This window comes from Fukomys damarensis, unplaced genomic scaffold (genome assembly GCF_012274545.1).
Source record: "Fukomys damarensis isolate Sample0158 unplaced genomic scaffold, DMR_v1.0_HiC HiC_scaffold_26, whole genome shotgun sequence".
NCBI classification, from domain to species: domain Eukaryota; kingdom Metazoa; phylum Chordata; class Mammalia; order Rodentia; family Bathyergidae; genus Fukomys; species Fukomys damarensis.
Window position 1 is genome coordinate 16437931 of NW_022900938.1, and position 9104 is coordinate 16447034.

The following is a 9104-nucleotide window of genomic DNA, read 5'->3' on the forward strand; positions in this document are numbered from 1 at the left end:
TAATGTTGATGACAATGACTGATATGTGGATGAAAAGTATACACAGCTAGTTGGAAATTTAATTTCCATTTCACTACAAAAGAATACCTAGAAACAATGAGAACAAAAGAAGAAAAGTTATCAGACAGAAATTAATTATAGTGATTTTTACATGCAAGATTCAAAAGGAAGGTGGGGGAATTAAAGAAGGAAAGTCACTTAACACAACCATTTGTGAAACATGTAACAGGAAGGAGATGCTTCGGGCACCAAAACAGCAGCAATTATATCTACATCTACTATTAACTTTATATTTGATGCCTCAGGAAGTCTCAATTCATATTCCTGGGAGATATGAGTCTAGAAGTTTAATTTACTTATTGTTTTATCCTTTTTCAATCAGAATTATTAAACTCTCCATCAATAGTATTAAAGAAAAATGTCCAACATTTTTGACAAGAAATTGATCATACCAGCAGTAAGGATTTGACTGTTTTGTGAAAAGATTAATTGAGTATTTTAATTTGTATTAAGTACAATGGGGGAGGAATAGATCTTCCCATTTTACATTAATTCATTAATGATAACCATTAATTCCTTTATGCTTAACAAATGTGCTCCTATTTTGCACATTTTCTTCATAATTCTTAATATCATGCTAGTAATGAAGAAGTACCAGAGAAACTACAGTCCTCTCCTAGACCAAAAGCATCCAGGTGTTGCTGTAACCATCTGTATTAATGCTGGAAATTTATACTGAAATTTATCTGGTTGAATGTCCTTATTTTGGTAGTAGAGAAACTTCAAGTCCATTGATCACCCAGGATCACACCAGTGTATTGACCTAAATTAAAACCACAATCTTTATACCACATTCTCTTTCCAATTTTCCACTTTTTCTGCATTTAATGATCCATCACATTCTATGTTGAAGTGGGAACTGATTTGTATTATCAGGGTTCTTCAATGAAACAGAACTGGTAGAATGTGTGTGTGGCTACAGAAAGGGCTTTACTATAAGAAATTGTCTCACGCTGGTGTAGTGGAACATGCCTTTAACGCAGTGTTGAGAGAAAGGAGGATACTGAGTCTGAGGTAGCCTGAGCAAGAAGGTTATAGAAACGATGAATCTGCAGTGGACATTCACCAGGCAGAAGCAGGGCATCTGCTTGAGAATTTCCTATTCCTCAGGTAGGATGATCCTTTTCTCATTTTCTTTTTCTTACTTTTTGTTTTCCTATTCAGGATTTCAACTGATTGGGTACGTCTCAACCACATTATAGATGACAGCTGGTTTTCTTCGATTTGATTAAAATGTTAGTCTCATCTAAAAAATCCTCTGTCGACACGTAAAATTAACCATAACACAATACCACCAACAAATATCTTCCTTGTAATATTTTGTGACTGATTCTGCTGTGTGGAGAGATATAAACAGCAGGCAAAGCTTAGTTTGATTCCTTTTGTCTTCTTTCCTAGTAGCTAGATTAGAGGCATAAAAGGGAGCCAAGGTGAATATCCTGGGATACATCCAGGAAGGAATAAAACAGGTCTGAGGACTGGAAGGGAAAGAGCATATCCTTGAAGGAAACAAATATGTTCAAATATAGATGTTTTCATATCTCAACTAATATCTACAGAAATCGTATGAAAATTTTGTAAATTCTCACATCACTCGGTACTCAATTATATTTGAAACTACAACTGTCCTATATTCACAGACCCAGTGAGATGGCTAAGTCTACTAGAAATAAGATGATCAGGAGGGAAGATATTCTATTTTAACTGCTTGCAGGTCAATGGTAGTCAGTGGCCCACAGATGAGCAAAATGCACACTCTGTGATGAACGCCTAAAAGTCACAGAAAGGTGTAAGATTAAACTACAGGTGGAAAAGTTCCAGTAAAAGGAAATTTATACAAGAATCCCAAAGACATAGCTACTTAAGAATTTCTGCAGAAAACGTTTGTTTAGTCTCAAATTATGTGGATACAGAATGAATTTAAAGATACCAAAATTCTACCTCTGCAATTCTGATCAGGACCAATATTTATGATGATAAGGAAATTAATGAAATGTAAGAATCTTATTCATTATCTTTCATTTCCACTTGTAGTTCGCTTGATTTTCTGTTGTGTATTCAAAGCATTAAATTTCGTTACAATACAATTCAAGGACATTGGTTTACTGCAAAATAACTTGAATGTGAAACTAGTCTTTTTAGGGGCACCATCTGTTGTTCATGACACTTTAAATTAAGGAGATTTCAGTTTCTAAATATTCCACAGAAACATATGAAGAAAATTCAAAGGGTTTGAGTTTCTAAGAAAATACAATATCCTCTAAGCGAGAAGTGAAACCCTTTCTTCAAAGTGTTTACACTAACAAAGAAGTGTTTAATTATATTTGATATACATAGGTCTTTTTTGGAAAAACAATAATACATAAATTAGATCAGTCTTCCTGTGAAACAAGAAAAATGACAAAATTCAATGATTTTTATTTATGATCACATAAGGACAGAAACAAATGGGGGTCAAGCATCTTGCCCCAAATCAAATGACTCTGAAAGGCTAATTGATTTGTTCCCCCCTATTTAAGTCATAAATATGAGTCAGACATCCAAGGACAGAGTTGATCCTTGGAGGACAAAGAGTCTAACGGCTTTTCTTTGGAGGGGTTAATCAGACTTCTCAGGCTTTAAAGCTTCATTTTTAAATGATTTAAATATGCTAGAACTTCTCACAGGAATAATTAATGCATAGTAATTGAGATTCCAAAGTCCTTGAAAAGAAGAAGATGCCTGATAAATGTTTAGACATAAGACTTACTATTAGTAATGTTTTGAGCTGCTTGGATAAAGGGTTTTCAAGAACAGTTAAACTATTACAAAAGAATTGGAACTGCCATCTTTTGTGAACCACTCTAATCTATAATCATCTAACCTGTCAATAAACCAGTTAAACTGTGGCTTTGTCAGAGAGCCGGGGTCAGAAAGTATTATTGTAGATTGTCATTTTGCTCTCTACATGGTGCTTTACACATCATTTTAAAATGATATGCTGTGTTCAATATTTTATATGACTGAAGGATAACACTACACTTAAATTTATTGCCACACATACCTGCAGCTGAATCATATAATATTACTTCAAACACTATGTTCAAGATATCAGCTAGCATAACTGATGATAAACCACTTTATATATAGATTCATTTTATCTCATTTTTCATTTTCTAATTTATTGCTTAGAGGTATCTGAAATATTTTATACCTGGGAGATTTTTTACTTCTTTACATAAAATCTAATTCTATTGGAGATGAATAAGTAAAGAAATAAAGCTATTTGTTCCCTTTATGAAAAGTATTTTTAATGACTTTAGGGTGTTTTTTTTGTTGTTGTTTGGTTTTGGTTTTGGTTTAATGGAGAGTTGCTATGATTTGGGGAAAAGCTCTTTGTCTTGGCTCAAATATTAATGTTGTCCTATTGCAAAAACTTGTTTTCCATATGGCAAAATAAAAAGACAGATATGATTTGTTATATTTACCTCTGAATTACTGATATTGTATTGAAATATAAACTCATTTTGAATTTCAGTTAAAACTATATTTAATTGCCCTCACCATCCCTCACAGTGACTATTCCAACACTTGAACTTCAATAACAATCTTATATTCCAAGGTTTGAACCAACAACCTCACTCCAGAAAAATCAATGAGGTGCTTTCTAAGACACTGAATCAGCTGGTATATAGAGAAGTCAATAAACCAAGATTGCTCTTATTTTAAAAAAAGAAGAAAGGTAGATAATACGGGTAAAGATCACACAATGACTACAAAAGGCTTTTATCTCTTTGAAATAAAAATATTAATTGACAAGCATCTGAAGACAGATTTGTTTTCAATTTTTTTTTTTTTACTCTTTTCTGAAAGAATTCTGAGTCTAACAATGTAATTAATGAAGAGGGACCTGATTCGTTAAGTACAGAAACTATTATATTTACTTGCTCACAATATGGGACCCACCTCCTCATGTATATGGCGATCACTAATTACTATATTTTCAATGTCACTCAGACACAGCGCCATCTAAGTTCCTATGAAAACCAAATTAGCCAAAGTAATTCTGCACAATTACTTTGATCTGTAGGGCATTATATTTTGGCATTTAAGATCAAATACCATGCTTGCTTCGGCAGCACATATACTAAAATTGGAATGATACAGAGAAGATTAGCATGGCCCCTATGCAAGGATGACATGCAAACTCGTGAAGCGTTCCATATTTTTACTACTATCCAAATTGTATAACTGACAATGTGAAATAGGAAGAAAAGGGCTAAAGGTAGAGGGGAAGTGGGAAGGGCAGGGGAAGGAAATAAGGGAAAAGAAAAAATATGAGAAAAGGAAAAAATGGAAACAACATCTTTGTAAATGGGGGAGAGGGGTGAAGGTAGGGCAGGGATATGGGGAAAAAATGAGAACCAAGAATCTGTCATTTAGAACCGGACGTGGTGGCTCATGCCTGTAATCCCAGCACTCAGGAGGCTGAGGCAGGAGGATTGATGTGAGTTCAAGACAAGCCTGGGCTACAAAATGAGTTCCAGGTCAATTTCAATACATAGTGAGGCCCTGTCTCAAAAAACAAACAAACAAACAAAAAAGAGATCTGTCATGCAAAGGTACAAGAGCCCAATGATGAATGTAACTATACCGGAAACCTAAAAAGTACCAATAAACTCAATGAGAAAAAAATCAATCAAATACCAATAGATTAAAAATAGTATAAGGTTCTGTAAGAATAATCTACATAGATCAAATACATGATCATTAATAATTTCCAATGGCACTGTATATAATATTATATCTCAAATAAACATAAATCAGGAAGAAAGATGATCCAAGGAGCAGAGGAGATGGGCACTTGTATCCATCTCTCTCCATGAAGGGAAAGTCCATCTAACTCATGGCAAATTAATTTGTATCTACCTTTCCTCCTCACTTCCATAAAATAAAAATGATGGCATTTGCCCAGAATCATAGGAATGCCAGAATATTAAAATTTTATCTTGTTCATCTATATGCTTGGAGTCTCACAATACAGTACTTGATCTATTACACTGAGTTATTATATTTTCCTATATCAGCTTATATTCATTTGTAATTACTCTGTCGGAAAAAGAGGTCTCTAGTAAGTTGGTCAAAATGAACTCTAATAAGTCTATCCTCTGTGAGGCTATGGAAAGAAATTGGTCTTAATAAGGCAGAAGGAAAAGATAAAGGCAAATAAACCTCCAGGCCTACTGTGTTTAAATGATGGAAATGGTTTGTATGCAAAGAGTAAAGTGATGGCAATTAAGTAAAATAATAAATATCAGTAGATTATCAGAAACAGGAATTAAAGGCTTCCAGGAACACAACAGGTTAAATTATGCTGAGAGTAACACTAATGATTAAAACTAAATCAAATCAAATATTTCAATAAAGAAACATTTGGGGGGGGAGAAGAAAGAAAAAATGGAGGTAAAAGGATTGAAAATGACCAAGATATGTTATATGTATATGCCAACTCCCCAAAATGAACGTCACTAGTCTTTATTACAAGCATGCACTAATAAAAAATTTTAACCTTTAGGAAAAAAGCCCAGAATCTTTGGAATTTCAAGATTTATAACCAAAATTTTCTAGGAGTTTCTATTCTTACAAACAGGTTTATAGATCAGTTTTAAAGCCATTGTTAACTTCCATATCTAATAAATCATCTACTATATTATTTATCAACTTTCCTTGAATTTATCTATCTTTTCATCTAGGGTACCTACTCTATGCCTGGTTTGAATTAAGCTCTGATTAGGAATATAAGGAAAGCTCTTGATGTAATTTACCATTTGAATATTTCAAAAAAGAAAACTACAATCTCTGTGCTCTGCAGAATACATATTTTGAGTTTGACTATAAATTCTTTACATTTTTTTCTTCCAATACTGGGGATTGAACCCAGAACCTCCACAATGAACTACATCCCAGCCCCCTTTTAGTTTTTGAAACAAAATCTTGCAATCTTTCTGCCTCAGTCTCTCAGCATACTGATCTTTAACTTAATTTTTAAAGTAACATATATACATTAGAATGGAAGATATGAATCTGTTATCAGAGACATGATTTGCAATTCCAACTGTTGTTGGAGCACATGCTCACTCTTTGAACACTTAGAGGCGGCGTAAATAAGTATCAAAGGCCCAGCCTGGGCTGCAGGTCTTAGGAGGTAGATATTTGGAAGCTCAACTAGAATTCTATAGATCAGATAAGATTAATTCTCCTAAGGAAAGCAAGTATTTTTATAGAATATGGGTAAAAGGAATGGTAGATAATTTTAAAGTATCATATTGTGTTACTATGAGGCTTTGTATTTACACTATAAGTATACTATCTGCAGTGCCTGGTACATAAGAGCTCATTAGTTAGTAAAGTGGGGATCATCTCTTCCTTTCCAGATGTTCATGTTTTGCCTGTGAAGTAAGATTGACTACCCTTTCAAAACTATTAAAAAACAAAGTTTCCTCTATAAAGTTCCTTTCTTGAAAAGAAGGAATGATGTATCTGATTGGCAAAGTTTAGAAAAACACAAGGCAAGAATGAGCCTCTTATGTGGGAACTCTGCAATAGCCTGTCCCCAGTAGGAAGAAACTCTTTTCATTCCTGCCACTATGCAAGAAGCACAAGAGATTATAGCACTTGTCTTTCTTCCTAGAGGCCAAAGAGAAACCAACCTCCTCTTTTATCTATACTCTGTTGACTGCCCAGACATCTGGACAATTTAAGATCAGCTTTAAGTCTCTTTTTAGATGACCATTACAAATACCTGCCATAGCAAGGTCTTAAGAAATTTGACTATGGTGGCAAGTCTATAACCCACCTTTACCAGAGAAATAAAATATATATTATGATACTATATAGAATTGTGCCATGTTATTCAATTCAAAATAAGAGAGAAGTGGAATGATCATCAAATGTTTGATTTTAAGACATCAGCACTGTTAATATTATTATAAAGCATTAAAGATTTACAGTGACATTTCAGTATAATTTTAGATTGAGTCTTTAGATCTATCATATGCTCTACTAAAAGGTGTCTGACAGAAAACACATATGCCCAACAGAATATAGCCAAGGGGAAATAAAAGTGCCTTTTAAAGATAACAAATTTGATTATGGTTAGTAGAATATTGCTTACAATCCTTAAATTTCTGTGATACAGTGAAGTTTATTAACAAAAGACTATGCAGAAAAACAAGCAAGCCAAACTTTAGAATCTTAGAGTGTCCAAGTCATGAAAACAAAAGAAGAACAAAAACACTTCAGAATCAATGTATCTTAACATGGTATTAAAGAAATATCAGGATCAGTTGAGCCCTTTTGCACATATCCTTAAGCATATATAATTTCCAAGAGAAGAAAGCCAAGCAGAAAGGACAAGACAAAAATCAAAACATGGCCAGAAGGAGACAAAATTCTAAGTGTATGGGAAAGGACTAAAGGTACATAGAAAGACATTATTCAAAAAGGTTAAGAGTCTTCCAGATTGTGAGGGGCCAATCACTGAAGTTTCTCCCACCTCTGCATAATGATGCAATTTTTTACAACAGTCTCTTGGTCACTCTAATAAAAGGGAAAAGGGTTTTTTATTAACTTGTTGCTTTTGTTTTTGTTTCTACCACTTGGGCAAGAGAAGAATGATCACCAATGGCCAATGACAGTTACAGCAAAGCAATACCAAAAGCCAACTTCACACTCAGGAGAAAACCCTGCACCTCCGCCTGCTGGTTTCTACCCACTAAAAGCAACATCTTTGATATGGCACCATAGAAGTGATCCCTGAAGGTACAGCCTTTGGAAGAGGTTCTAATTAAGACTTTTACACATTGTATCAGTGCTCACAAACGTAAACTACACCGTTCTCTTATTTTGTTAAGCCCTAATATGTTTCAAAGAAGTTATGTATTTAAGAAATGAGCATTATTATATGGGTTGTTTTTCCCCAGAAAAAGATAACAGAGCAAGGAATCTGAATCTACAAAAAGAAATAACTAACAAAACAAGTCTCCATTTCCACTAGGATAAAAAGTACCCTATTATTACCACTTTATCAAGAATCTTGAAACTCTTGAAAAAAATCTGAATCTTAAGGAAATTAAAATAAAATCTAAAATAATTTTTACATGTCAATTTAACCACACGAGTATGACATTTATATACCAACAAAAATAGTTGGAATTTGCACTACCTTTGTAATATGACAACTCTTGTAAGTATATGGAACAGACAAAAGAATAATTATTAACCAAGAATAGTCAGAAGGAAAAAATAAAGAATTGTTAGAGGCATACACAAAATTTCTTTAGATGAGTTTCCAAGAATGCACCAAAAAGTGGAAATACTTTCATCCAATATCCAGGGTGAATGACAAGTTTCATTTTTACATATGTATAATATAAAAAGACAAAGTAGAGGAGAGATTCTTAGATTTTTCTCCATATAGTAAGAGAACAAGCACTACCTAATAATTTGAACAATCACATATTAATGAGATATAATTTTGAATCTAGTTTCAAGACCTTTGTAAACTTTTAATTAGGATTGGGAAGAATGTTAAGAGGACAGTCATGTTAGCAAGAGTCATGTGAGCAAGATAACCAAACAAAGATTAAGGAAAGACACAATCATGTGGAACCTCCAAGGCAAAGATGTCCAGGAATTATAAGAATGGTGGTTTTGTCTGCTTGGCAATAGGCTTCCACCATGATTTAAATGTTTAATTAAAGGATAATTTATGCATGGAGTGTGTTGAAAAATAAAGCAGGTACATGTACATAGCCATTAATTAGCAATGTTGGCAGAAGTCAAACAGTAGTTTCAAGAGTAGACTGGACAAGCAAGGACTAAGCATTAAGCATGAACTTCCAAAGAATAGCACCTGGGAGAAAAAAAAGAGGTCATTTTATCATCTCCTCTATATCTGGAACCTCCTGGAAATCCACAGCAATCTGGTAAAAGGATACTTTAGACTTCCAAGAACAAGGGAAGATGAAAGTTTGAATCATTCTATTAAGATGTTAAAGAAAGAT

At 33.6% G+C, this 9104-nt stretch overlaps 1 non-coding gene and 1 pseudogene across 1 annotated transcript; one reads left to right on the top strand and one right to left on the bottom strand.

Moving 5' to 3' along the window:
* The first annotated feature begins 4162 nt into the window (after nucleotides 1-4162).
* LOC117283471 lies at nucleotides 4163-4269 on the top strand. The gene has a single exon (XR_004514447.1). It is a non-coding gene; the product is annotated as a U6 spliceosomal RNA (small nuclear RNA).
* A 3408-nt stretch (nucleotides 4270-7677) lies between these two features.
* On the bottom strand, nucleotides 7678-7870 carry LOC117283461 (annotated as a pseudogene).
* Nucleotides 7871-9104: the final 1234 nt, after the last annotated feature.